Raw genomic sequence first — 26,909 nt, forward strand, 5'->3', positions numbered from 1 at the left:
GTCAGGACACAGACAGCATGATGACATCACATGTGGGCAGTGTTGAAATGTTTGTGGTTTTTCTGAAAAAATGCTACTTAGAAACCGATGTCGATGGTGATAATGTTTTTGGCGGTGAGTTGCGGTCTATTTCTAATGCCCCGTGTACACGAGTTGCAACGCAGCTGCCGTTTCTCTTAAAAATATATATATATATTTCACTGTGACCTGCTGCTGACTGTGAGGCAGGTTGTTGCTGAGTGAGTGGTTGTGTGTGTGTGCCTCGACACAATCCTGTCTCGGGGCTCTATGGACAATTCCTTCGTCCTTAATTCCTTCGTTTTTTCTCTGACCTACTGTCAACTGTGTGAACTTATATAGACAGGTGTGTGCCTTTCCAAATCATGTCCAGTCAATTGAATTTACCACAGGTGGACTCCAATCAAGTTGTAGAAACATGCTTTAAACAACTCCAGTGGACGCTTGGCATTGCGTATGGTGATCTTACGTTTGTGTGCGGCTACTCAGCCATGGAAACCCATTTCATGAAGCTCCCGACAAACTGTTCTTGTGCTGACGTTGCTTCCAGAGGCAGTTTGGAACTTAGTAGTGAGTGTTGCAACTGAGGACAGACGATTTTTACGCGCTGTGCGCTTCAGCACTTAGTGGTCCCTTTTCTGTGAGCTTGTGTGGCCTACCACTATGCGGCTGAGCCGTTATTGCTCCTAGCCGTGTCCACTTCACAATAACAGCACATGCAGTTGACCAGGGTAGCTCTAGCAGGGCAGAAATTTGACGAACTGACTTGTTGGAAAGGTGGCATTCTATGACGGTACCACAGTGAAAGTGACTGAGCTCTTCAGTAAGTCCATTCTACTGCCAATGTTTGTCTATGGACAGCCACACATGTCAGCAACGGGTGTGAAATAGCCAAATCCACTAATTTCAAGGTGTGTCAACATACTTTTGTAAATATAGTGTATGTTATGATTTCTAGCTAGGTGGCTAGTTCGCTAGGCTAGGGATTAGTGTTAGGGGTTAAGTTTAGGAGTTAGGTTAAAGGGTTAAGTTAGGGGAAGGGTTAGGGTTAGAGGAAGTGTTAGCTAACATGCTAAGTAGTTGCAAAGCAGCTAAAAAGTAGTAAGTAGTTAAAGTTGCTAATTAACAAAACATTTCTGTGATGATTTGAACTCGCAACCATTGGATTCACATGATATGCCTACCCGTCCACCCCAATCAACCAACCTACTTTTTTTTTGCCCTAGGTAACCATCTATCTTATGAATTCATACCAAACGTTACATATACTAATTTGTGTATACCGGATTTACTTGTACTATGTTACGTCTAGTCTATGGGACCAGGCTGGTGTCGGGAGAAGGAGAGGAGGACCAAGGTGCAGCGTGGTAAGTTTTCATTATTTTAATAAAACAACTGAACAAAACAACAAAAAAACAGTCCTGTAAGTGACTAAAAACACTAAACAGAAAATTATCACCCACAACTCAAAATAGGAAAACAGGCTACCTAAGTATAGCTCCCAATCAGACAACGATAGACAGCTGCCTCTGATTGGGAACCACACCAGGCCAAACACATAGAAACACAACAACATAGAAAAAAGAACATAGACTGCCCACCCTAGTCACACCCTGGCCTAACCAAAATATAGAATAGAAAGCCTCTCTAATGCCAGGGCGTGACAGCTGGCTATATCCCCCAAGTGTACTTTTCTTATGAAGTAATCTAATTCTATCACTATCAACTGATTAAGCTATTCACTTTCTGTGCCATATGTTTAAACCCAGAGAGCTCTTAGGGAAACACCTATGTAAATGTTTTTTTATTTTTAACAAATTTGCAAAGATTTCTAAAAACCTGTTTTTGCTGTGTCATTCTGGGGTATTGTAGGTGGATTGATGTGGAATACTTTCTGAATGCACTGTATATTATTGTGTACATGATCAAGTGCACAGGTCTGTCTCCTCTATCCTATCAAGGGACACAGACCTTGTCATCCTGATTCAGACTAACACCTGTTTCTTGTGCTACAGTGCACAACATATTCTAGAATTGTAAAAAAAATTTAATGCTCTCACCTATGCAGACTTAAAGTCATCAGTATTGACAATCTGATATGTGCTTTCTTGGATATAAACAATGATTCTGGGGGTTCTTATTAACATTTTAGAAAAATGCATTTTTTATTAAATGGATGAGGCAAGTGGAAGTAGGAAAAATTAAGAATTTATCTGTCAATCCTGGATTATAGACCAAAATTGTAATAAATAAAAAGGTACATCAGTCTAATTTAAGGACCCCAAAAATTGACAGCTGCAAAATATAGGTCGCAAAATAGTTGGGAAGAGATTTTTGATGTACCGATTCCATAGCACAATTTCTCAATTTAAATTATTATAAACAATTCTTGCAACTAATGGAATGTTATATAAACTCAGCAAAAAATAAATGTCCTCTCACTGTCAACTGCGTTTATTTTCAGCAAACTTAACATTTGTAAATATTTGTATGAACATAACAAGATTCAACAACTGAGACATAAACTGAACAAGTTCCACAGACATGTGACTAACAGAAATGGAATAATGTGTCCCTGAACAAACGGGGGTCAAAATCAAAGTAACAGTCAGTATCTGGTGTGGCCACCAGCTGCATTAAGTACTGCAGTGCATCTCCTCTTCATGGACTGCACCAGATTTGCCAGTTCTTGCTGTGAGATGTTACCCCACTCTTTCACCAAGGCACCTGCAAGTTCCCAGACATTTCTGGGGGGAATGGCCCTAGCCCTCACCCTCCGATCCAACAGGTTCCAGACGTGGTCAATGGGATTGAGATCCAGGCTCTTCACTGGCCATGGCAAAACACTGACATTCCTGTCTTGCAGGAAATCACGCACAGAACGAGCAGTATGGCTGGTGGTATCGTCATGCCAAAACCGCGAATTGTCAGTGAAGAGCACTTTTTGCCAGTCCTGTCTGGTCCAGCGAAGGTGGGTTTGTGCCCATAGGCGACGCTGTTGCCGGTGATGTCTGGTGAGGACCTGCCTTACAACAGGACTACAAGCCCTCAGTCCAGCCTTTTGCGGACAGTCTGAGCACTGATGGAGGGATTGTGCGTTCCTGGTGTAACTCTGGCAGTTGTTGCCATCCTGTACCTGTCCCGCAGGTGTGATGTTCGGATGTACCGATCCTGTGCAGGTGTTGTTACACATGGTCTGCCACTGGGAGGACGATCAGCTGTCCGTCCTGTCTCCCTGTAGCGCTGTCTTAGTCATCCACAGTACGGACATTGCAATTTATTGCCCTGGCCACACCTGCAGTCCTCATGCCTCCTTGCAGCATGCCTAAGGCACGTTCACGCAGATGAGCAAGGACCCTGGGCATCTTTCTTTTGGTGTTTTTTAGAGTAAGGAGAAAGGCCTCTTTAGTGTCCTAGGTTTTCATAACTGTGACCTTAATTGCCTACCGTCTGTAAACTGTTAATGTCTTAACAACCGTTCCACAGGTGCATGTTCATGAATTGTTTATGGTTCATTGAACAAGCATGGGAAATAGTGTTTAAACCCTTTACAATGAAGATCTGTGAAGTTGAGTTATCTTTGAAAGACAGGGTCCTGAAAAAGGGACATTTCTTTTTTTGCTGAGTTTACATTTGTCTAAATGCCAAGAGTGCTTGTTTTCTGCGTTGTATATCTTCTCTGACTGGCACATTTTATATCACTGTAAAGCCTTTACTGTCATGACCAAACAGAGAAGAAAGGGGGAGGGAGGGAGTCAGGTAGACTGTCCATGCCCAGACTTGAAACAGCTAACACAAACAGTATTCCTCACTCCTGCTGATAGCAACTGTTCATGCTGACAGAAAATGCCTTCTTTATCCTCTATCGAATTGTTTGTGGTATCACATTGAAGGGAGAAAGTAAATTGCATGTATAAAAGCAGACAGTCATCTCATTGTCTGCCTGCATTACCAAGTCTTATCAACATAAGCTCCTCTTGATTTTGTTGTTCGTTTAAATGTCATTTAGCAGACGCTTTTATCCAGCTTCTGGTAAATTGTGTCTAATAAATCAACTACTGGTGATGCAATGCACATTGTGACTTAACCATAAAGGATGAAGGACCTGTCAAGCAGAGTGGTCCATTGGCACGCCACAGATCATAAGGCTGTAGTTAAATTAATGGAAATTAAGCATATAAAAATAATATGCAACAATAATGATAAAATTAACAAAGAAAATGCTCTGTATGACACAGAAAATCAGCCAAAGAATTTTTATCAAAATGTCACTGTCACAGTGACAGACAAAACCACTCAGACTTCATTAAATAGTACCCCCAAAACACCAGTCTCAATGTCAACAGTGAAGAGGCGACTCTAGGATGCTGCCATTCTAGGCGGCGTTCCTCTATCCAGTGTCTGTGTTCTTTTGCCCATCTTAATTTTGTCTTTTTATTGGCCAATCTGAGATATGGCTTTTTCTTTGCCACTCTGCCTAGAAGGCCAGCATCCCGGAGTCACCTCTTCACTGTTGACATTGAGACTGGTGTTTTGCGGGTACTATTTAATGAAGCTGCCAGTTGAGGACTTGTGAGGCGTCTGTTTCTCAAACTAGACACTCTAATGTACTTATCCTCTTGCTCAGTTGTGCACCGGGGCCTCCCACTCCTCTTTCCATTCTGGTTACAGCCAGTTTGTGCTGTTCTGTGAAGGGATTAGTACACAGCGTTGTACAAGATCTTCAGATTCTTGGCAATTTCTCACATGGAATAGCCTTCATTTTTTCAGAACAAGAATAGACTGACGAGTTTCAGAAGAAACTGCTTTGTTCCTGGCCATTTGGAGCCTGTAATCGAACCCACAAATGCTGATGCTCCAGATACGCAACTAGTCTAAAGAAGGCCAGTTTTATTACTTCTTTAATCAGAACAACAGTTTTCAGCTGTGCTAACATAATTGCAAAAGGGTTTTCTAATGATCAATTAGCTAGTCCAAGTTTATCATTGTAAAAGGCTAACACAACGTGCCTTTGAAACACAGGAGTGATAGTTGCTGATAATGGGCCTCTGTACGCCTCTGTAGATATTCCATAAAAATCTGCCATTTCCAGCTACAATAGTCATTTATAACATTAACAATGTCTACACTGTATTCTGATCAATTTGACGTTATTAATGGACCAAAAATGTGCTTTTCTTTAAAAAAAAAGGACATTTCTAAGTGACCCCAAACTTTTGAATAGTAGTTTATATATTTTCCTTTATTATTTTCCCCTAACTCTACCACCCTGGAGTAAAGTAATGGACATCAACATTTAGGCTTCTACTTCCAGCTTATACATACAATATACATTTTATGGACACGGTATATTTTACAATAGTTATCTTTTGTTTGTTTAACCATTCTTCAGCTACCCTCAACCCCTCCCATCTATCTCTGAAGACCATCCAGTTTGATTTCTATTTGCCATATATTTTTAACTATGCTGTGATGTTTCACAAAAGTTCTGAACCTATATACATTTTACGGACACAGTGTATTTTGCATTAGTTATCTTGTTGTTTTTAGTTCCACCCTTCAGTTCCACTAAACCCCTGCCATCTATCTCTTAAACAACATACCTTTTTTATTTCTATTTGCTATATATTTTGCAACTGTGTTGTGATGTTTCACAAAAGTTCTGAACCTTTTCTCATAGTTCATACAAATTGTAAATTAAAGATAAACATTTTTGCTAAAAGTATTATTATATTATTGATCGATTGACTATGACTTTTCAAATCACTTAGCAGTGCTATCTGCAGGGTTAGCGCCAGGTAAATTCTTCAGCCATTCCTGGAACTGCGACCAAAAACAAGCTACATATGGACAGTACCAAAACAAATTATCTAATGATTCCGTCTCTTTACAGCCAAATATACAGAGCGGGATGGTTGTATCCCCCATATACTCAGTAAAAAAAGAAACGTCCCTTTTACAGGACCCTGTCTTTCAAAGATAATTCGTAAAAATCCAAATAACTTCACAGATCTTCTTTGTAAAGGGTTTAAACACTGTTTCCCATGCTTGTTCAATGAACCATGAACAATTAATGAACATGCACCTGTGGAACGATCGTTAAGACACTAACAGCTTACAGACGGTAGGCAATTAAGGTCACAATTATGAAAACTTAGGACACTAAAGAGGCCTTTCTACTGACTCTGTAAAACACCAAAAGAAAGATGCCCAGGGTCCCTGCTCATCTGCGTGAACATGCCTTAGGCATGCTGCAAGGAGGCATGAGGACTGCAGATGTAGCCAGGGCAATAAATTGCAATGTCCGTACTGTGAGACGCCTAAGACAGCGCTACAGGGAGACAGGACGGAGAGCTGATCGTCATCGCAGTGGCAGACCACATGTAACAACACCTGCACAGGATCGTTACATCCGAACATCACACCTGCGGGACAGGTACAGGATGGCAACAACAACTGCCCGAGTTACACCAGGAACACACAATCCCTTCATCAGTGCTCAGACTGTCCGCAATAGGCTGAGAGGCTGGACTGAGGGCTTGTAGGCCTCTTGTAAGGCAGGTCCTCACCAGACCTCACCGGCAACAGTGTCGCCTATGGGCACAAACCCACCGTCCCTGGACCAGACAGGACTGGCAAAAAGTGCTCTTCACTGACGAGTTGCAGTTTTTTCTCACCAGGGTTGATGGTCGGATTCGCGTTTATCGCCGAAGGAATAAGCGTTACACCGAGGCCTGTACTCTGGAGCGGGATCGATTTGGAGGTGGAGGGTCCGTCATGGTCTGGGGCGGTGTGTCACAGCATCATCGGGCTGAGCTTGTTGTCATTGCAGGCAATCTCAACACCGTGCGATACAGGGAAGACATCCTCCTCTCTCATGTGGTACCCTTCCGGCAGGCTCATCTGACATGACGCTCCAGCATGACAATGCCACCAGTCACACTGCTTGTTCTGTGTGTGATTTCCTGCAAAACAGGAATGTCAGTTCTCTGACATGGCCAGCGAAGAGCCCGGATCTCAATCCCATTGAGCATGTCTGGGACCTGTTGGATCGGAGTTTGAGGGCGAGGGCAATTCCTCCCAGAAATGTCCGGGAACTTGCAGGTGCCTTGGTGGAAGAGTGGGGTAACATCTCACAGCAAGAACTGGCAAATATGGTGCAGTCCATGAGGAGGAGATGCACTGCAGTACTTAATGCAGCTGGTGGCCACACCAGATACTGACTTTACTTTTGATTTTGACACCCCCTTTGTTCAGGAACACATTATTCCATTTCTGTTAGTCACATGTCTTTGGAACTTGTTAAGTTTATGTCTCAGTTGTTGAATCTTGTTATGTTCATACAAATATTTACAAATGTTAAGTTTGCTGAAAATAAATGCAGTTGACAGTGAGAGGACGTTTCTTCTTTTTTTTGCTGAGTTTACAAGGTAAAAGGATGGTGTTTACAAATCAAACATTGCTTATGAAAGTTTAGTTTAGAGAAGTTTCAGTCAGTCTGCTTTTTTTGACACACCTCTAAAAAGCCCATTTCTTCTATAGACAGAGCGTGTTAATGATCATGGACAAAGGAATGAGGAAGATACCAATGGATCTCTCTTCTCTAAGGGGGTTTTCAGTCTTTGAGAACAGAAATCTTGTCTTTACTCCCTTTGTGTCAGGTCCTAGGGGAGAGTCACATGTTAATCATGGTTTTTTCCTGTTTGTTTATAATGACTCAACAGTTTCCCACAAAGAACAGACTTTTGTCAGACACTTCAACTGTTTGTTAACAGTAGAGAATCCATGGGATGCAATCGAAACAGGAATGTTCCCGGCTCTCTCCAACCTGTTCCCCCCAAAAAAACACTTAGGCGGCCTGTCCAAAAGCTTTTACAGAAAAAACCCTTCCTCTAACTGACCATCGCCCACCGCAACCGCTAGATCCCCAGTTACCTCTTACAGAAGGACCACAATCTCTAAATCAAGCCAGTATAACAATAGGCATGCCGTTTCACCAATAGGGTATCTTTTGGGTAGTGTAATTTGCAGGGTTGGGGTCAATTACAATTTAATTTTGAAATTCCAATGAAATTCTTATATTCACTCATGAAGTGGAGAATTTGTTAAATTTAATTAATGGAATTGGAAATGAATTGGAATTAGGCTGTCTGAATTTTAAACACAAACATCTTTCGACTGAATTACAATTTCCCAGGTAATGGAATTAATGCACTTGGTATAAAAATTGACTGCAGGATTTGTTTTAAAACCTCTACAGGATTTGTGTCCCCCCCGTGGGATGTTTGAGCTGACGTGCGCTAATGTGATTAGCATGAGGTTGTAAGTAACAAGAACATAACAAGAACATGAGCTACAGGCAGTTAGACGTGGGTATGTCATTTTAGGTGAAAATTGAAAAAAAAGGGTCAGATCCTTAAGAGGTTGTTCTGTATTATGTCATGTTTTGTGTGGACCCCAGGAAGAGTAGCTGCTGCTTTCACAATAGCTAATGGGGATTCTAATAAAAAAATATATAAAAAAATAAAGAAACACACCAGAGGGATAGTGTTCATATCAATCTTTTAAATAACAAAGATCTATCTATATTTTTGGCCTAATGGCTATAGTCTGCCAGTGCAAGTCAGGCCATTACCCGAGAAGCGAGTGAGTGAGAGAGAGAGACATTGCAGTACCAAGGTCATTTTTTCAATCAACACAAAAATGTTGCATACTGTGCATCGCTACTGTCCATGTGCTCCTGATAAGTGTGTGCGCCTCCACTACACACTTATCGGGGGCACGTGTACAGTAGTGTTGCATGGTATATGGAAACTTCAGTAGTATCACAATACCATCATTTACACACGAGGTGGACACACACAAGGACGAGTACAGGCTTCAGCCACTTAAACCTGCTGCAACCTTGCTTAAATAATTTCAACTTGTATTTCTAGGCTGTCTAAATAGTGACATTATCAGCTTCAAAGCTTGTGGGAATTGAATTTGAATTTGTGGAATTGTTGAGGATAATATTGAATTCGTAGAATTGACCTAACATTGGAATCGGGGGGAATTTAATCGTCTCTGAATTCAAAGACTGCTGTGGAAATTGAATTACATGGAATTTACAGGGTAAGGGAATTTAATTCTAACAGAATTTGTGGAATTAACCCCAACCCTGGTAATGTAAAACATATTGATATATACACTAGTTCACTTAAGTTTTAAATTCTGCCATTAAGTGCACATGTTCAAGTTAATAAAACACTTGTTTTCCAATCTCTGAGGTTAAATGAAGAAAAAATACCACAAGGTGGCAATTAACAGGGTTGCCGTTTTCATCTCAATCAGTCATAGCACCCTTGTGACATGGGGAATGGAAGCTTGTTGTGAAACAGGGATGGGCAATTGAATGCAAAATGTAAATTGTGAAAACATTTCTTGCCCATCTATAGGTAACAAGGTTGATGTGTTATGCTCGACCCGCTCAGTTTTCCACCAGAAAATTGCCAAAAAGGAGTAAAACCATGCTTTTACACTGACTTCAATATTAGATGTAAAAAAATATATATTTTTTAAATAATGTAAATGGAGTAGTCACCATATTAAAATGAGATTTAAGTTCATGCAACAGGATTGACCTTAATCACTAATCACGTGAAATAAATAGATCATCTTTTTTAAAGCAATGGTTAAAACTTTGTCCTTGTTTCCTCCATTCCTTGCCTCTCTTTCAAAAGGACATCGGAGGAGGTCTGAGGGGAGGAACCTTCAGTCCTCTACCCAAATATGCTTAGGAAGGATTAAAAATTGACTTTACTGCTGCTTCGCTCACTTGGATCGGACCAGGTCTAGATCTGACCAGGTCTATACAGAATGAGTCTCGTTGTCCTTGGGTCTCTGCATTTTTAGAAAAATAATTGATGCATATTGGGTCCGGATGGGAAAGACCCAGGTCCATTTCAGTCAGGTCCAATGTTTTGGACCTGTGAAGGATTCTTGTCTACAATCCAATCGAATCAAATGTATTTATATAGCTCTTCTTACATCAGCTGATATCTCAAAGTGCTGTACAGAAATCCAGCCTAAAACGCCAAACGGCAAGCAATGCAGGTGTAGAAGCACGGTGGCTAGGAAAAACTCCCTAGAAAGGCCAAAACCTAGGAAGAAACCTAGAGAGGAACCAGGCTATGAGGGGTGGCCAGTCCTCTTCTGGCTGTGCCGGGTGGAGATTATAGCAGAACATGGCCAAGATGTTCAAATGTTCATAAATGACCAGCATGGTCAAATAACAATAATAATCACAGTAGTTGTCGAGGGTGCAACAAGTCAGCACCTCAGGAGTAAATGTCAGTTGGCTTTTCATAGCCGATCATTAAGAGTATCTCTACCGCTCCTGCTGTCTATAGAGAATTGAAAACAGCAGGTCTGGGACAGGTAGCACGTCCGGTGAACAGGTCAGGGTTCCATAGCCGCAGGCAGAACAGTTGAAACTGGAGCAGCACCACGGCCAGGTGGACTGGGGACAGCAAGGAGTCATCATGCCAGGTAGTCCTGAGGCATGGTCCTAGGGCTCAGGTCCTCAGAGAGAGAGAATTAGAGAGAGCATACTTAAATCCACACAGGACACCGGATAAGACAGGAGAAGTACTCCAGATTTAACAGACCCCCGACACAAACTACTGTTGCATAAATACTGGAGGCTGAGACAGGAGGTTTACAAATGGTTATCTAAGGAGCTAACTATTTTAAAGTAACATCAGTTCATTAATAGGTCAAACACTACTATTGTTGACTCTTATAATCTAAAATAATTATATTAAAAAATTAAAGGAAAATACTGTGCGTTCTCATGTTAATTTATTTTTATTTTTAATGTTCTCTGAACAATCCTAACTATCCTCCCATTTCCTCATATGACTCATATGAATTTAATTACAGCCTTATAATCTGTGGTGTGCCAATGGACCACTCTGCTTGACAGGTCCTTCATCCTTTATGGTTCAGTCACAATGTGCATTGCATCACCAGTAGTTGATTTATTAGACACTTTTTTATTTTATTTTTTTTAGGTTGTGGATCACCTTAATATTGCGGAAAGAATGTTGCTTCCAATGTAATTGTCTGCATCATTTCCAATCCCCCATATTTTTTGGGGTAAATATATATATATCCATACATGTATGCATACATATACACATATATACATACACATACCTATATAGACATACATACTTTTTTAACAAATATACCTTTATTATTATTCCCCGCAAACCCTACCACCGATCCCCCAATTGGAGTAAACTGATAAACATTTCTGTTTTTACCTTCAATTTATACATCTTATACACATTTTACAGACAAAGTCTACTTTATAATAGTTCTCTCTTGTTTGTTCTTAGTCCTTCCTCTATTTCTGTTGTCCATCCAGTTTGATTTCCACTTGTAACTGTGCTATTTCACAAAAGCTCCGCACCTATACACATTTCACAGATCCCGTATGCCCTACATTGTTTATCTTGTTATTAGTCTCACCCTTCAGCTCCACTCAACCCTTCCCATCTATCTTCCAACATCATCCATTTCAGATTTTTATTTGCCATATATTTTTCAACTGTGCTGTGATGCTTCACAAAAGATTTGAATCTTCCTATTCTCATAGCTTCCACGGATTGTAAATTAAAAATAAACATTTTTGCTAAAATAATTATTATATTATTGATTGATTGACTATGGCTTTTCAAATCACCCAGTATTGCTATCTGTAGCGTTAGTTCTACGCAAATGTTGCAATTCTTCAGCCATTCCTGGACCTGTGACCAAAAACGAGCTACATACGGACAATACCAGAATAAATAAATAAATAAATATTAGACACAATTTACCAGAAGCTGGATAAGAGCGTCTGCTAAATGACAAAATTGTAAAATGTAAAACAAACAACCTCCTGCCACCTACTACACATTTAAACGAACAACAAAATCAAGAGGAGCTTATGTTTATAAGACTTGGTAATGCAGGCAGACAATGAGATGACTGTCTGCTTTTATACATGCAATTTACTTCCCCCCTTCAATGTGATACCACAAACAATTCGATAGAGGATAAAGAAGGCATTTTCTGTCAGCATGAACAGTTGCTATCAGCAGGAGTGAGGAATACTGTTTGTGTTAGCTGTGCCAAGTCTGGGCATGGACAGTCTACCTGACTCTCTCCCTCCCCCTTTCTTCTCTGTTTGGTCATGACAGTAAAGGCTTTAGTGATATAAAATGTGCCAGCCAGGAAATGATACACGACACCCAAAACAAGCACTCTTGGCATTTACACTAATATATAAGGTGCAAGGAGAGTGTACAGAAATCAAACATTGCTTATGAAAGTTTAGTTTAGAGTTGTTTCAGTCAGTCTGCTGTTATTGACACACCTCTAAAAAGTCAATTTTCCTCCATAGACAGAACTTGACCGTGGACAAAGGAATGAGGAAGATACCAATGGATCTGTAACGGGTGTCGTCGTCTGAAGAGGAAGAATCGGACCAAAGCGCAGCGTGGTAAGTGTTCATGACTTATTTCAACTGAACACAAGAACAAAATAACGAAGTGGAAACCGAAACAGTCCTGTCAGATGCAGAAAACACTAAACAGAAAATAACCACCCACAAAACACAGGTGGGAAAATGCTACCTAAGTATGTATACAATCAGAGACAACGATAGACAGCTGTCCCTGATTGAGAACCATACCCGGCCAAAACAAAGACATATCAAAACATAGAAAAATGAACATAGAATGCCCACCCAAATCACACCCTGACCAGACCAAAATAGAGACATAAAAAGCTCTAAGGTCAGGGCGTGACAGGATCTCTCTTCTCTAAGGGGGTTTTCAGTCTTTGAGAACAGAAATCTTGTCTTTACTCCCTTTGTGTCAGGTCTCAGAGGATAGTCATATGTTAATCATGTTTTTTTCCTGTTTGTTTATAATGACTCAACAGTTTCCCAAAAAGAAAAGTAATTTGTCAGACACTTCAACTGTTTGTTAACAGTAGAGAATCCATTGGATGCAATCGAAACAGGAATGTTTTCAGCCCTCTCCAACCTGTTCCCAACCTCTCCATTGTGGTCATGTCAGTGCATACAGTACCTTCCGAATGCGATGCAGGACTGAGAATCAATACATGCTGATCTCTATAAGCAAGCTATGGAAGAAAAAATCTATACATTTTTTTACACTGTTTGGACTCAGGCAGCCTGAAAAAACACTTAGGCGGCCTGTCCAAAAGCTTTTACAGAAAAGCCCTTCCTCTAACTGACCACCGCCCACCGCAACCGCTAGATCCCCAGTTACCTCTTACAGAAGGACCACAATCTCTAAATCAAGCCAGTATAACAATAGGCATGCCGTTTCACCAATAGGGTATCTTTTGGGTAGTGTAATTTGCAGGGTTGGGGTCAATTACAATTTAATTTTGAAATTCCAATGAAATTCTTATATTCACTCATGAAGTGGAGAATTTGTTAAATTTAATTAAAATGGAAATGAATTGGAATTAGGCTGTCTGAATTATAATTGAAATTGAATTGCTGTAACGTTCGTCTGGTGGTGTATTAACGAACCAAGGCGCAGCGGGTGATGAATACATAACTATTTATTACCAACAGACGAAACACTGATAAAACACTAGAACAAACTACAAAACAATAAACGAAGGCAACAGACCTGAAACAAACGAACTTACATATAGACGAAGGACGCAAGAACAGGAACAGACTACCTAAAACGAACGAACGAACAAACGAAACAGTCCCATGTGGATTACACAGACACAGGAACAATCACCCACAAACAAACAGTGAGAACAACCTACCTTAATATGACTCTCAATCAGAGGAAACGCCAAACACCTGCCTCTAATTGAGAGCCATACCAGGCAACCCATTAACCCAACATAGAAAACACATAACATAGACTACCCACCCAAACTCACTCCCTGACCAATTAAACACATACCAAACAACAGAAAACAGGTCAGGAACGTGACAGAACCCCCCCCCCCTCAAGGTGCGAACTCCGGGCGCACCCCTAAAACTCAAGGGGAGGGTCTGGGTGGGCATCTGTCCGCGGTGGCGGCTCCGGCGGTGGACGAGGACACCACTCCACCACTGTCTTTGTCCCCCTCCTTAGCGTCCTTTGAGTGGCGACCCTCGCCCCCGACCATGGTCCAGGAACCTTCACTAAGGCCCCTCCACAATAGAGGAGACAACTCAGGACAGAGAGGTAGCTCAGGACAAAGAGGTAGCTAAGGACAAAGAGGTAGCTAAGGACAGAGAGGTAGCTCAGGACAAAGGGACAACTCTGGACTAGTGGCAGCTCCGGACTGAGTGGCAGCTCCGGACTGAGTGGCAGCTCCGGACTGTAGGGCAGCTCCGGACTGTAGGGCAGCTCCGGACTGTAGGGCAGCTCCGGACTGTAGGGCAGCTCATGACTGTAGGGCAGCTCATGACTGTAGGGCAGCTCATGACTGGAGGGCAGCTCATGACTGGAGGGCAGCTCATGACTGTCTGGCGGCTCTGGCAGCTCCTGACTGTCTGGCGGCTCTGGCAGCTCCTGACTGTCTGGCGGCTCTGGCAGCTCCTGACTGGCTGGCGGCTCTGGCAGCTCCTGACTGGCTGGCGGCTCTGGCGGCTCCTGACTGGCTGGCGGCTCTGGCGGCTCCTGACTGGCTGGCGGCTCTGGCGGCTCCTGACTGGCTGGCGGCTCTGGCGGCTCCTGACTGGCTGGCGGCTCTGGCGGCTCCTGACTGGCTGGCGGCTCTGGCGGCTCCTGACTGGCTGGCGGCTCTGGCGGCTCCTGACTGACGGACGGCTCTAGCGGCTCCTGACTGACGGACGGCTCTAACGGCTCGGGACAGACGGGCGGCTCTAATGGCTCGTGGCAGACGGACGGCTCAGAAGGCGCTGGGCAGACGGATGGCTCAGAAGGCGCTGGGCAGACGGATGGCTCAGAAGGCGCTGGGCAGACGGATGGCTCAGACGGCGCTGGGCAGACGGATGGCTCAGACGGCGCTGGGCAGACGGATGGCACAGACGGCGCTGGACAGACGGATGGCTCAGACGGCGCTGGACAGACGGATGGCTCAGACGGCGCTGGGCAGACAGATGGCTCAGACGGTGCTGGGCAGACGAGCAGTGCAGGCGGCGTTGGGCAGACAGCCGACTCTGACCTGCTGAGGCGCACAGTAGGCCTGGTGCGTGGTGCCGGAACTGGTGGTGCCGGACTGGAGACACGCACCTCAAGGCTAGTGCGGGGAGCAGGAACAGGGCACACTGGACTCTCGATGCGCACTATAGGCCTGGTGCGTGGTACCGGAACTGGAGGTACCGGGCTGAGGGCACGCACCTCAGGGCGAGTGCGGGGAGAAGGAACAGTGCGTACAGGGCTCTGGAGACGCACAGGAGGCTTGATGCGTGGTGCCGAAACTGGAGGCACTGAGCTTGAGACACGCACCACAGGGAGAGTGCGTGGAGGAGGAACAGGGCTCTGGAGACGCACTGGAAGCCTGGTGCGTGGTGTAGGCACTGGTGGTACTGAGCTGGGGCGGGAAGGTTGCGCCGGATATACCGGACCGTGTAGGCGTACTGGCTCCCTTGAGAACTGAACCTGCCCAACCTTACCTGGTTGTATGCTCCCCGTCGCCTGACCAGTGCGGGGAGGTGGAATAACCCGCACCGGGCTATGTAGGCGAACCGGGGACACCATGCGTAAGGCTGGTGCCATGTAAGCCGGCCCAAGGAGACGTACTGGTGGCCAGATATGTAGAGCCGGCTTCATGGCACTTGGCTCAATGCTCAATCTAGCCCTACCAGTGCGGGGAGGTGGAATAACCCGCACCGGGCTATGCACACGTACAGGAGACACCGTGCGCTCTACTGCGTAACACGGTGTCTGCCTGTACTCCTGCTCTCCACGGTTTGGTGGGTGATTCTGTAACGTTCGTCTGGTGGTGTATTAACGAACCAAGGCGCAGACAATTGCAATTAAATACACAAATATTTAATTGCAATTGTCACGTTCCTGACCTGTTTTCTGTTGTTTGGTATGTGTTTAATTGGTCAGGGCGTGAGTTTGGGTGGGTAGTCTATGTTATGTGTTTTCTATGTTGGGTTAATGGGTTGCCTGGTATGGCTCTCAATTAGAGGCAGGTGTTTGGCGTTTCCTCTAATTGAGAGTCATATTAAGGTAGGTTGTTCTCACTGTTTGTTTGTGGGTGATTGTTCCTGTGTCTGTGTAATCCACATGGGACTGTTTCGTTTGTTCGTTCGTTCGTTTTAGGTAGTCTGTTCCTGTTCTTGCGTCCTTCGTCTATATGTAAGTTCGTTTGTTTCAGGTCTGTTGCCTTCGTTTATTGTTTTGTAGTTTGTTCTAGTGTTTTGTCAGTGTTTCGTCTGTTGGTAATAAATAGTTATGTATTCATCACCCGCTGCGCCCTGGTTCGTTAATACACCACCAGACGAACGTTACAGAATCACCCACCAAACCCGGATCAAGCAGCGGGTTAACGGACAGCGCACGAAGCAGGATTTCTGGTCTTGGGAGGAAATCATGGAAGGAAAAGGACCATGGGCTAAGGTTGAAGTGAATAAAGAGCAATCCTTGAATGAGTAGGTGTGTCCAAACTTTGACTGGTACTGTAAGTATTCACACCCTTTTACTATGACACTCCAAATTGAGCTCAGGTCTATTCAATTTCCTTTGATACTCCTTGAGATGACACTGAGATGATCATCCTTGAGTCCACCTGTGGCCAAGTCAATTGTTTGGACATGATTTGGAAAGAAACACACTTGTCTATATAAAGTCCCACAGTTGACAGTGCATCAGAGCAGAATCTATACCATGAAGTCCAAGGAACTGTCCATAGATCTCTAAGATATAATTGTGATGAGACATATCTCTGGGAAGGCTATAAAACAATTTCTAAGCTGTTGGTAAGTTTCCAAGAGCACAGTGGTCTCATCATTGGGAAATTGAAAAAATATGCATCTACTGAGACTGCCTAGAGCTGGCCGCCCGACCAAACTGGGCAAGAAGGACTTTGGTTAGGAAGGTGACCAAAAACCCAATGACAACTCTGACAGAGTTAATTGGCTGAGAACATATTTGGATTTGTTTAACACCTTATTGGTTATTACATGATTCATATGTGTTATTTCATAGTTTTGATGTCTTCACTATTCTACAATGTAGAAAATAGTAAAAAAAAACTTTAAAAAAAAACTTTAATGAGTAGGTGTGTCGTAACTTTTGACTGGTACTATATTTGTACATTTCACTGGCCTGAACTACAATACAATGGATTTTGTAACAAGTTACACTCTTTCAAAATGCAAAATACCTTTCTATATATATATTTTTTTCTAGCGGTTCACAATTTTGTGGCCTCTTATCAACACAAATGTACTGCATTGTAGATGAGGCTGGTGGGAGGGACTATAGGAGGATGGGATCATTGTATAAACTGGAATGGAATACATGGAACAGTATCAAACAGTATCAAACACATGGAAACCATGTTTGACTCAGTTCCATTTATTCCAATCCAGCCATTACAACGAGCCCATCCTCTTGAAACACCTCCTACCATCCTCTGCTGCATTCGTGTCAAAAGTATAATGGCACCATGGTGTGATTAATGACCAAAATGTAAATGTGAAAATGCACACTGGGTATTATTCTAGCTCTGCTCCCAAACAAGAACACATTTTATTAAAATACAAATAATTTGGGGCTGAACCCATTAGAATAATACCCAATGTTCTTTGCAAGTGTACATTTTTACATTTACAGTACATGTTGGTGATTTAAAACAACCACATATCACAGACATAGCAAGTAAAATGCTTCTGAAACCTTTGTGGTGGATATACACCATAGGCGCGTCTCTCCTGTGTGCTCTTCAAACTCCCACCATTGGAGAACTCTTTGTTCTCTTGTTGAAATGTTTGCTGTTGCTTTCACATGTTTAAATGCATACATTGTAAATCTATATTCCATATTATACTGCAATAGTTGCTAGCGTTTCACTCTTCCATTCCCCTACCGTTTATTGCAACATTTAAGATATTTCTGATTCATGTTTAATACTGACTACAAGTTTTCATTTGCCTTTTTTTTACCCTTCTTACCCTCTTATAGTCTCAACTTACTCTTGAGAGTAAGAATAGTAGAATACACCAGGTGCAATTTAGAAATTTGGTTGCGCATTGGCAATTTTACACCAACTCATCCACCCCAACCAACCAGCCTCCTTTCGTTTTGCCTTAAGTAACCATCTGTCTTATGTAACCATACGAAACCTAACATACACTAAATGGAGTGTCTCGGATTTACATAAACAATAATATGAAATGCTCTGATACCAGGCTGCTGCCTGAGGTATCCTCTGTCCTGCTGTCCTCTTCTGGGGCCTCATTTATAAACAAGTACATTTTACATTAAATATCCGTGTGCACCATTTCTGAAAAGACTACGTATGCACAAAAATATTGAGATCAGACTTGTCATAAAACTGTGCTTGCGTAAATGAGCATTGTAACCTGAAAAACGTCCATCATTCATCTTTTATGGTGACAATAACGCCCTTATTTGCTTTATACTTTGGAAGTATTGTGTTTAGGTCTTGTTTGTTGTGTTGACATGGTGGGCATTTGCATTGTGAGTGTACGACACACACAATTCAGAGGTGACATTGACACTGTGTGTTCGTGTAAATGTACATATACTGTGTATAAGTACATATACACGAGAGAAGTATATATGTACATACTGTACATGTGGGAGTGTGTTTTCAATGCATATGTTAGAGAAAATGCATAGCATTGGAGTGTTGCAGGCAGAAGTAGACTTCCATATGTACTGAAAATAAATATAAATGCAACATGTGACGTGTTGGTCAAATGTTTCATGCGCTGAAATAAATGTACAAAAAGCTTATTTCTCGCTGATTTTGTGCACAAATTTGTTCACATCCTTGTTAGTGAGCATTTCTTTTTTTTTCTTTTACACCTTGTGTTGGGGACAATAAAAGGCCACAGTTTTCTACATAACACAATACCACAAACGTCTCAAGTTTTGAGGGAGCGTGTAATTGGCATGCTGACTGCAGGAATGTTCACCAGAGCTGTTGCCAAGGAATTTAATGTTAATTTCTCTACCATAAGCCGCTTCCAATATCATTTTAGAGAATTCGGTATTACGTCCAACCGGCCTCACAATTGCAGACCATGTGTAACCACACAAGCCCAGGATCTCCACATCCGTCTTTGTCACCTGCGGGATCGTCTGAGACCAGCCAACCGGACAGCTGAGAAAACTGTGGGTTTGCACAACCGAAGAAATTCTGCACAAACTGTCAGAAACCGTCTCAGGGAAGCTCATTTGCATGCTCGTCGTCCTCACCAGAGTCTTGAGCTGACTGCAGTTCTGCGATGTAACTGACTTTAGTGGGCAAATTCTCACCTTCGATGGCCACTGGCACGCTGGAGAAGTGTGCTCTTCACGGATGAATCCTGGTTTCAACTGTACCTGGCAGATGGCAGACCGAATGTATGGCATTGTGTGGGCGAGCGATTTGCTGATGACAATGTTGTGAACAGAGTGCCCCGTGGTGGGGTTGTGGTATGGGCAGGCATAAGCTACGGACAACAAACAGAATTGCATTTTATCGATGGCAATTTCAATGTAGAGATACCGTGACGAGATACTGAGGCCCATTGTCATGCCATTCATCTGCCGCCATCACCTCATGTTTCAGCATGATAATGCATGGCTGCGTGTCGCAAGGATCTGTGCACAATTCTTGGATGCTGAAAATGTCCCAGTTCTTCCATGACCTGCATACTCACCAGACATGTCACCCATTGAAAATGTTTGGGATGATCTGGATTGTCGTGTTCCAGTACCTACCAATATCCAGCAACTTCGCACAGCCATTGAAGAGGAGCAGGACAACATTCCACAGGCCACAATCTACAGCCTGATCAACTCTATGCGAAGGAGATATGCCGCGCTGCAAGAGGCAAATGGTAGTCACACCAGATACGGACTGGTTTTCTGATCCACGCCCCTACTTTTCTTTCTAAATATCTGTGACCAACAGATACATATCCGTATTCCAAGCACAGGAGATTGGTGGCACATTAATTGGGGAGGACAACATGGTAATAGCTGGAGTGGAATAGGTGGAATGGTATCAAATACATGGTTTCCATGTGTTTGATGCCATTCCATTTGCTCTGTTCCAGCCATTATTATGAGCCGTTCTACCCTCAACTGCTTCCACTGATTCCCAGTCATGGGAAATCCATAGATTAGGGCCTATTGAATTCATTTCAATCGACCGATTTCCTTATATGAACTTTAACTGAGTAAAAACTTTGAAATTGTTGCATATTGTGCTTATATTCTTGCTCTGTGTAGATTTACAGTGCATTTGGAAAGTATTCAGGTTCCTTCACTTTTTCCACATTTTGTTACGTTAGTCTTATTCTAAAGGGATTAAATAAGTGTTTTCCCTCATCAATCTACACACAACGCCCCATAATGACAAAGCGAAAAACAGGTTTGTAGATATTTTTGCTAATTTATAAAAAAATAAAAAAACAGAAATACATTATTTACATAACTATTCCCTTTGCTATGAGACTCGAAATTGAGCTCAGGTGCATCCTGTTTCCATTCATCATCATTGAGATGTTTCTACAACTTGATTGGAGTCTCCTGTGGTAAATTAATTGGACATGATTTGGAAAGGCACACAGCTGTCTATATAAGGTCCCACAGTTGACAGTACATATCAGAGCGAAAACCAAGCCATGAGGTCAAAGGAATTGTCCGTGGAGCTCTGAGACAGGATTGTGTCGAGACACAGATCTGGGGAAGGGTAACAAAACATTTCTGCAGCATTGAATGTCCCCAAGAACAAAGTGGCCTCCATCATTCTTAAATGGAAGAAGTTCTTGAACCACCAAGACTCTTCTTAGAGCTGGCCACAGAGCCAAACTGAACAATCGGGGGAGAAGGGCCTTGGTCAGGGAGGTGACCAAGAACCCGATGGTCACTCTGACAGAGCTCAAGAGTTCCTCTGTGGAGATGGGAGAAGGTTCCAGAAGGACAACCATCTCTGCAGCGCTCCAACAATCAGGCCTTCATGGTAGAGTGGCCAGACGGATGCCACTCCTCAGTAAAAGGCACATGACAGCCTGATTGGAGTTTGCCAAAAGGCACCTAAAGGACTCTGACCATGAGAAACAAGATTCTCTGGTCTGATGAATCCAAGATTGAACTCTTTGGCCTGAATGCCAAATGTCACATCTAGAGGAAACCAGGCAACATCTCTACGGTGAAGCATGGAGGTGCCAGCATCATGCTGTGGGGATGTTTTTCAGCGGCAGGGACTCGTAGACTAGTCAGGATCGAGGGAAAGATGAATGGAGCAAAGTACAGAGAGATCATTGATAAAAACCTGCTCCAGAGCACGCAGGACCTCAGACTGGGGCCAAGGTTCACCTTAAATGGGAGAAACTCCCCAGATACAGGTGTGCCCAGCTTGTAGTATCATACCCAAGAAGATTGGAGGCTGTAATCGTTGCCAAAGTTGCTTCAACAAAGTACTGAGTAAAGGGTCTGAATACTTATGTAAATGTGATATTTCAGTTGTTATTTTTAATATGTTTGCGTAATTTCCCCCAAAAATGTTTTGGCTTTGTCATTATGGGGTAAAAAAATATTTGATACATTTTAGAATAAGGCTGTATTGTAACAAAATGTGGAAAAATGTATGGGGTCTGAATACTTTCCGAATGCACTGTACATATGCCACTGCTTGCAGATTACCTGAAATGTTGTGTTGTCATTATTCTCTTCAATTTACCCATCGGTGACATCTGTGAAACAGCCCCTCAAAACGTAACCATAGTATTTGCACTGGTGACTCTGAGGAGTGCTTATCAAACAGAAATAATGTGATGTAAGTCTCAGATAGACCCTAAGATTGTGTTGTGTCAGGCCTTGTCCCTATTAATTAAATGTATTTTATTTTACCAGGCAAGCCAACAAATTCTTATTTACAATGACGGCCTACCGGGGAACAGTGGGTTAACTGCCTTGTTCAGGAGCAGTACGACAGATGTTTACCTTGTCAGCTCGGGAATTAGATGTAGCAACTTTCGGTTAATGGCACAAAGCTCTAACCACCTGCCGCCCCCCAAAGAGTCTATAGAGAACTCAAACATGCTTAAATTCAATAATAATTCAAATTCAATCAATGGCTTTAGCCCTGGTACAAGCCTTTTACATGACACTGGAGCCTTTTAAATAATATTGCACAAGAGTTGTGGTCTGATGTAAACAATGGTGTGTTTTCTCCAGAATGGAAAAAGGTGTGGCATTTTTCTTCCTCAGAGATTTACAATGTTTGCTTTGTTCGAGCATTTTCCCCGCAAGCATTCTCAGTACATTTATTGATGTTATTGTGGACAATGGACAATGAACATGTCTTGTTGGTGTGCTGTGCTCTTTGGGTGTTGGGAATTGGCAGTCATACCTGCTCCAATCAGTATAAAGTATCCACTGTAAAATGAGCTGAAGGAACTTCAGAACTTTTTACTAAATTATATTGACCTGTTGCAGACTTCACATCACCTCCTGTGAACATCTACATGCATGATCAAGTACCCACATTTAGTACTAATTAACTGTTGAATGTGCCCTGTGTTGTGCTTTCAACCTCTGTCACCAGTCTAACCAAAACACAACCTGACCAAATTGCATAGTATACTGTCTGCAACTCCCAGCTAGAACATACCCTTTGTCTAACCTTCCCCTCTTGCCAAGACTTGACCTTTCTATTCAGGTGTTAAAAAGTACATACTTATACATGCTTGGAGGAACATGGGCCTAGAGGCCTTAGTCTGGGCACTGGTTAAAATGATACATTGGGACATTAGTTAGTTAATATGGCTAATAATGTGAATTGATGCATGACATCTTTTTCCACCCTACTTAGCCTTGGAGTTAAACTTTTGCCATAATGTATCATGATAAACCCACCTCCTCTGTATGTTTAAAATAACATTTTACTCATAATTTATTATGTGTGAAAATAGATTAGCCTACTCATAGGGTATGTTACGCAAATGCAACCTCAAGTTAATGGCTGCAGTGTCGAAACACTTCCAGCAGAATGCCAATGTGAAAATGTCCGCCTTTTAGGCCTAAGTACAATAGGCCTACGTAAGCACTTGTGATGCTGACGACTGCTGAATAAGTCAGGTCTTAGTATATGTGTTTACATACTATTATATTAGCAAACACAAATAATTCCACATCAAAAAAGAAAAGTTCAGTTGGATTAAGGCCTCATATTTATTACATTGATTGAGTACAGTAAACAACCAATAAGTGACAGATAGTATAGTAAGTGCTGTTTAAGGAAATAAAACACATATCTTATGTGATTTCATGATGCCTCTGGACCCAGCCCCTGAACAAAACAACATTGTAACTATGGAGAATGGCAAAAGTGTTTACATCACAAATACAGTGCTTTCGGAAAGTATTCAGACCCCTTGACATTTTCCACATTTTGTTACGTTACAGCTTATTCTAAAATGTATTAAATTCCCCAAAATGACAAAGCAAAAGCAGGTTTTTAGACATTTTTGCTGATTTATTCAAAATAAAAAAACGTAAATATAACATTTACATAAGTATTCAGACCATTTACTCAGTACCTTTGTTGAAGCACCTTTGGCAGCGATTACAGCCTTGAGTCTTTTTGGGTATGACGCTACAAGCTTGGCACACCTGTATTTGGGGAGTTTCCCTCATTCTTCTCTGCAGATCCTCTCAAGCTCTGTCAGGTTGGATGGGTAGCGTAGCTGCACAGCTATTTTCAGGTCTCTCCAGAGATATTTGATCGGGTTCAAGTCCGGCCCCTGGTTGGGCCACTCAAGGACATTCAGAGACTTGTCCCAAAGCCACTCCTGCATTGTCTTGGCTGTGTGCATAGGGTCATTGTCCTGTTGTAAGGTGAACCCTAACCCTAACCCTAACCCATTCTGAGGGGCTGAGCGCTCTGGAGCAAGTTTTCATCGAGGGTCTCTCTTTACTATGCTCCGTTAATCTTTGCCTCAATCCTGACTAGTCTCCCAGTCCCTGCCGCTGAAAAACATCCCCACAGCATGATGCTGCTACCACCATGCTTCACTATAGGGATGGTGCCAGGTTTCCTCCAGACGTGGTGCTTGGCATTCAGGCCAAAGAGTTCAATCTTGGTTTCATCAGACCAGAGAATCTTGTTTCTCATGGTCTGTGAGTCTTTAGGTGCCTTTTGGCATTCTCCAAGCTGGCTGTCATGTGCCTTTTACTGAGGAGTGGCTTCCCTTTTCGCTTGTTCATAAAGGGGTGTTGTGTGCATATTAAGACATTTTTATTTAATTGACTTCTTCGGGATCGGTGTCCCTTCCACGGGACGGTTGAGCTAACGTAAGCTAATGAGATTAGCATGAGGTTGTAAGTAACAAGAACATTTCCCAGGACATAGACATATCTGATATTGGCAGAAAGCTTACATTCTTGTTAATCTAACTGCACTGTCCAATTTACAGTATCTATTACAGTGAAAGAATAGCATGCTACTGTTTGAGGAGAGTGCACAATTTTGAACATGAAAAGTTCTTAATAAACAACATTTTTAACAGAAATGCAATGGTTCATTGGATCAGTCTAAAACTTTGCACATAAACTGCTGCCCTCTAGTGGCTAAATTCTAAACTGCACCTGGGCAGGGATAATACATTATGGCCTTTCTCTTGCATTTCAAAAATTATGGTACAAAAAAATACAAAAGAACGTTTTTTTTGTATTTTTTTGTATTTTCTTTTACCAGATCTATTGTGTTATATTTTCCTACATTCCTTTCACATTTCCACAAACTTCAAAGTGTTACCTTTCAAATGGTACCAAGAATATGCATATCCTTGCTTCAGGGCCTGAGCTACAGGCAGTTAGATTTGGGTATGTCACTTTAGGCGAACATTTTTAAACAAGGCTGTAATGTAACAAAATGTGGAAAACGTCAAGGGGTCTGAATACCTTCTGAAGGCACTGTACATGATGCCATTGTTTCATACTTAACATGTTTTTGTTGTATATCAAAGTATATATAATATAATAATATAGTGGGCATGAAACAGCCCTCTGAGGCCAGGTAGTTTACTGTTTGCTTAGTTTTCTAACATCAATGGGTGCAGTGTGTTTCACTAATTGGGCAGGGCATAATTCCACAGAAAACATCCAGTCAGTGGACAAATATTTATGAAATTATTTTATGGCTTATCTGCAATTTCCTGCATAGTAATGATTAACTACTTGGTCAATCGATTTTGATTATTAAATATATGCAAAGACCTATTATGAAGTGACAGTTCAACTCTCTGTATTATTTTATTCTGTAATAGGGTATATTGTAACCATAAGTTCAAGCTAAACAAATCAAAGTTCATTTAGAGCTGTCCTTTTAGAACCGTGAAGGGCGCTCCAACAGTTTTAAACAACACTCATCAATATCTGTAGTACTACTCATCACTTATTATTATTATTATTATTATTATTATTATTATTATTATCATTATTAGGAATAGAAGAAGTTCACTTCTCACAATGGTGCTCGTTTAGTAAAGTTAGATCAAAGCTGAATCAATGCCTCGCAAGATCACATAATGATTAATGATTATTTTACATAACAGAATACAATAGCATTCTAGGCCTATAATTTTATACACCAAAAACAACACCTTGTTTCTAATGACATTTTAGGATGATTACCTGAAGCTGAATAGTAAAACAAAAATTCTCATGCACCAAAACTCAACAGAGTCACTAGGCAGGACATACAGTTGAAATCGGAAGTTTTAGCCAAATACATTTAGACTCAGTTTTTCACAATTCTTGACATTTAATCCGAGTAAAAAATCCCTGTCTTAGGTCAGTTAGGATCACCACTTTATTTTAAGAATGTGAAATGTCAGAATAATAGTAAAGAATTATTTCTTTCAGCTTTTATTTCTTTCATCACATTCCCAGTGGGTCAGAAGTTTACATACACTCAATTAGTATTTGGTAGCATTGCCTTCAAATTGTTTAACTTGGGTCAAACGTTTCGGGTAGCCTTCCACAAGCTTCCCACAATAAGTTGGGTGAATTTTGGCACATTACTCCTGACAGAGCTGGTGTAACTGAGTTAGGTTTGTAGGACTCCTTGCTCACACACGCTTTTTCAGTTCTGCTCACAAATGTTCTATAGGATTGAGGTCAGGGCTTTTTAATGGCCACTCCAATACCTTGACTTTGTTGTTCTTAAGCCATTTGCCACAACTTTGGAAGTACGCTTGGGGTCATTGTCCATTTGGAAGACCCATTTGCGACCAAGCTTTAACTTCCTGACTGATGTCGTGAGATGTTGCTTCAATATATCCACATAATATTCCTTCCTCATAATGCCAGCTATTTTGTGAAGTGCACCAGTCCCCCCTGCTGCAAAGTACCCCCACAACATGATGCTGCCACCCCCGTGCTTCACCTTTGGGATGTGTTCTTCGGCTTGCAAGCCTCCCCCTTTTTCCTCCAAACATAACGATGGTCATTATGACAAAACAGTTCTATCTTTGTTTTATCAGACCAGAGGACATTTCTCCAAAAAGTACAATATTTGTCCCCATGTGCAGTTGCAAACCGTTTTGGAGCAGTTGCTTCTTCCTTGCAGAGTGGCCTTTAAGGTTATGTCGATATATGACTCGTTTTACTATGGATATAGATACTTTTGTACCTGTTTCCTCCAGCATCTTCACA

At 42.1% G+C, this 26,909-nt stretch overlaps 1 protein-coding gene across 2 annotated transcripts in view; it reads left to right on the forward strand.

Moving 5' to 3' along the window:
• The first annotated feature begins 24 nt into the window (after nt 1-24).
• The window catches only part of LOC129815098 (sodium/hydrogen exchanger 3-like), a 52,216-nt gene continuing 25,331 nt past the window's right edge, over nt 25-26,909 (forward strand). The window contains exons 1-3 of one of the 2 annotated variants that reach the window (XM_055868461.1): nt 25-114; nt 1,331-1,385; nt 12,452-12,550. The gene's annotated coding sequence lies outside the window, so the exon portion shown is untranslated. The other variant, XM_055868463.1, reaches the window with a different exon arrangement.

The sequence above is a fragment of the Salvelinus fontinalis genome, chromosome 18 (assembly GCF_029448725.1).
Source record: "Salvelinus fontinalis isolate EN_2023a chromosome 18, ASM2944872v1, whole genome shotgun sequence".
Classification (NCBI taxonomy): Eukaryota; Metazoa; Chordata; class Actinopteri; order Salmoniformes; family Salmonidae; genus Salvelinus; species Salvelinus fontinalis.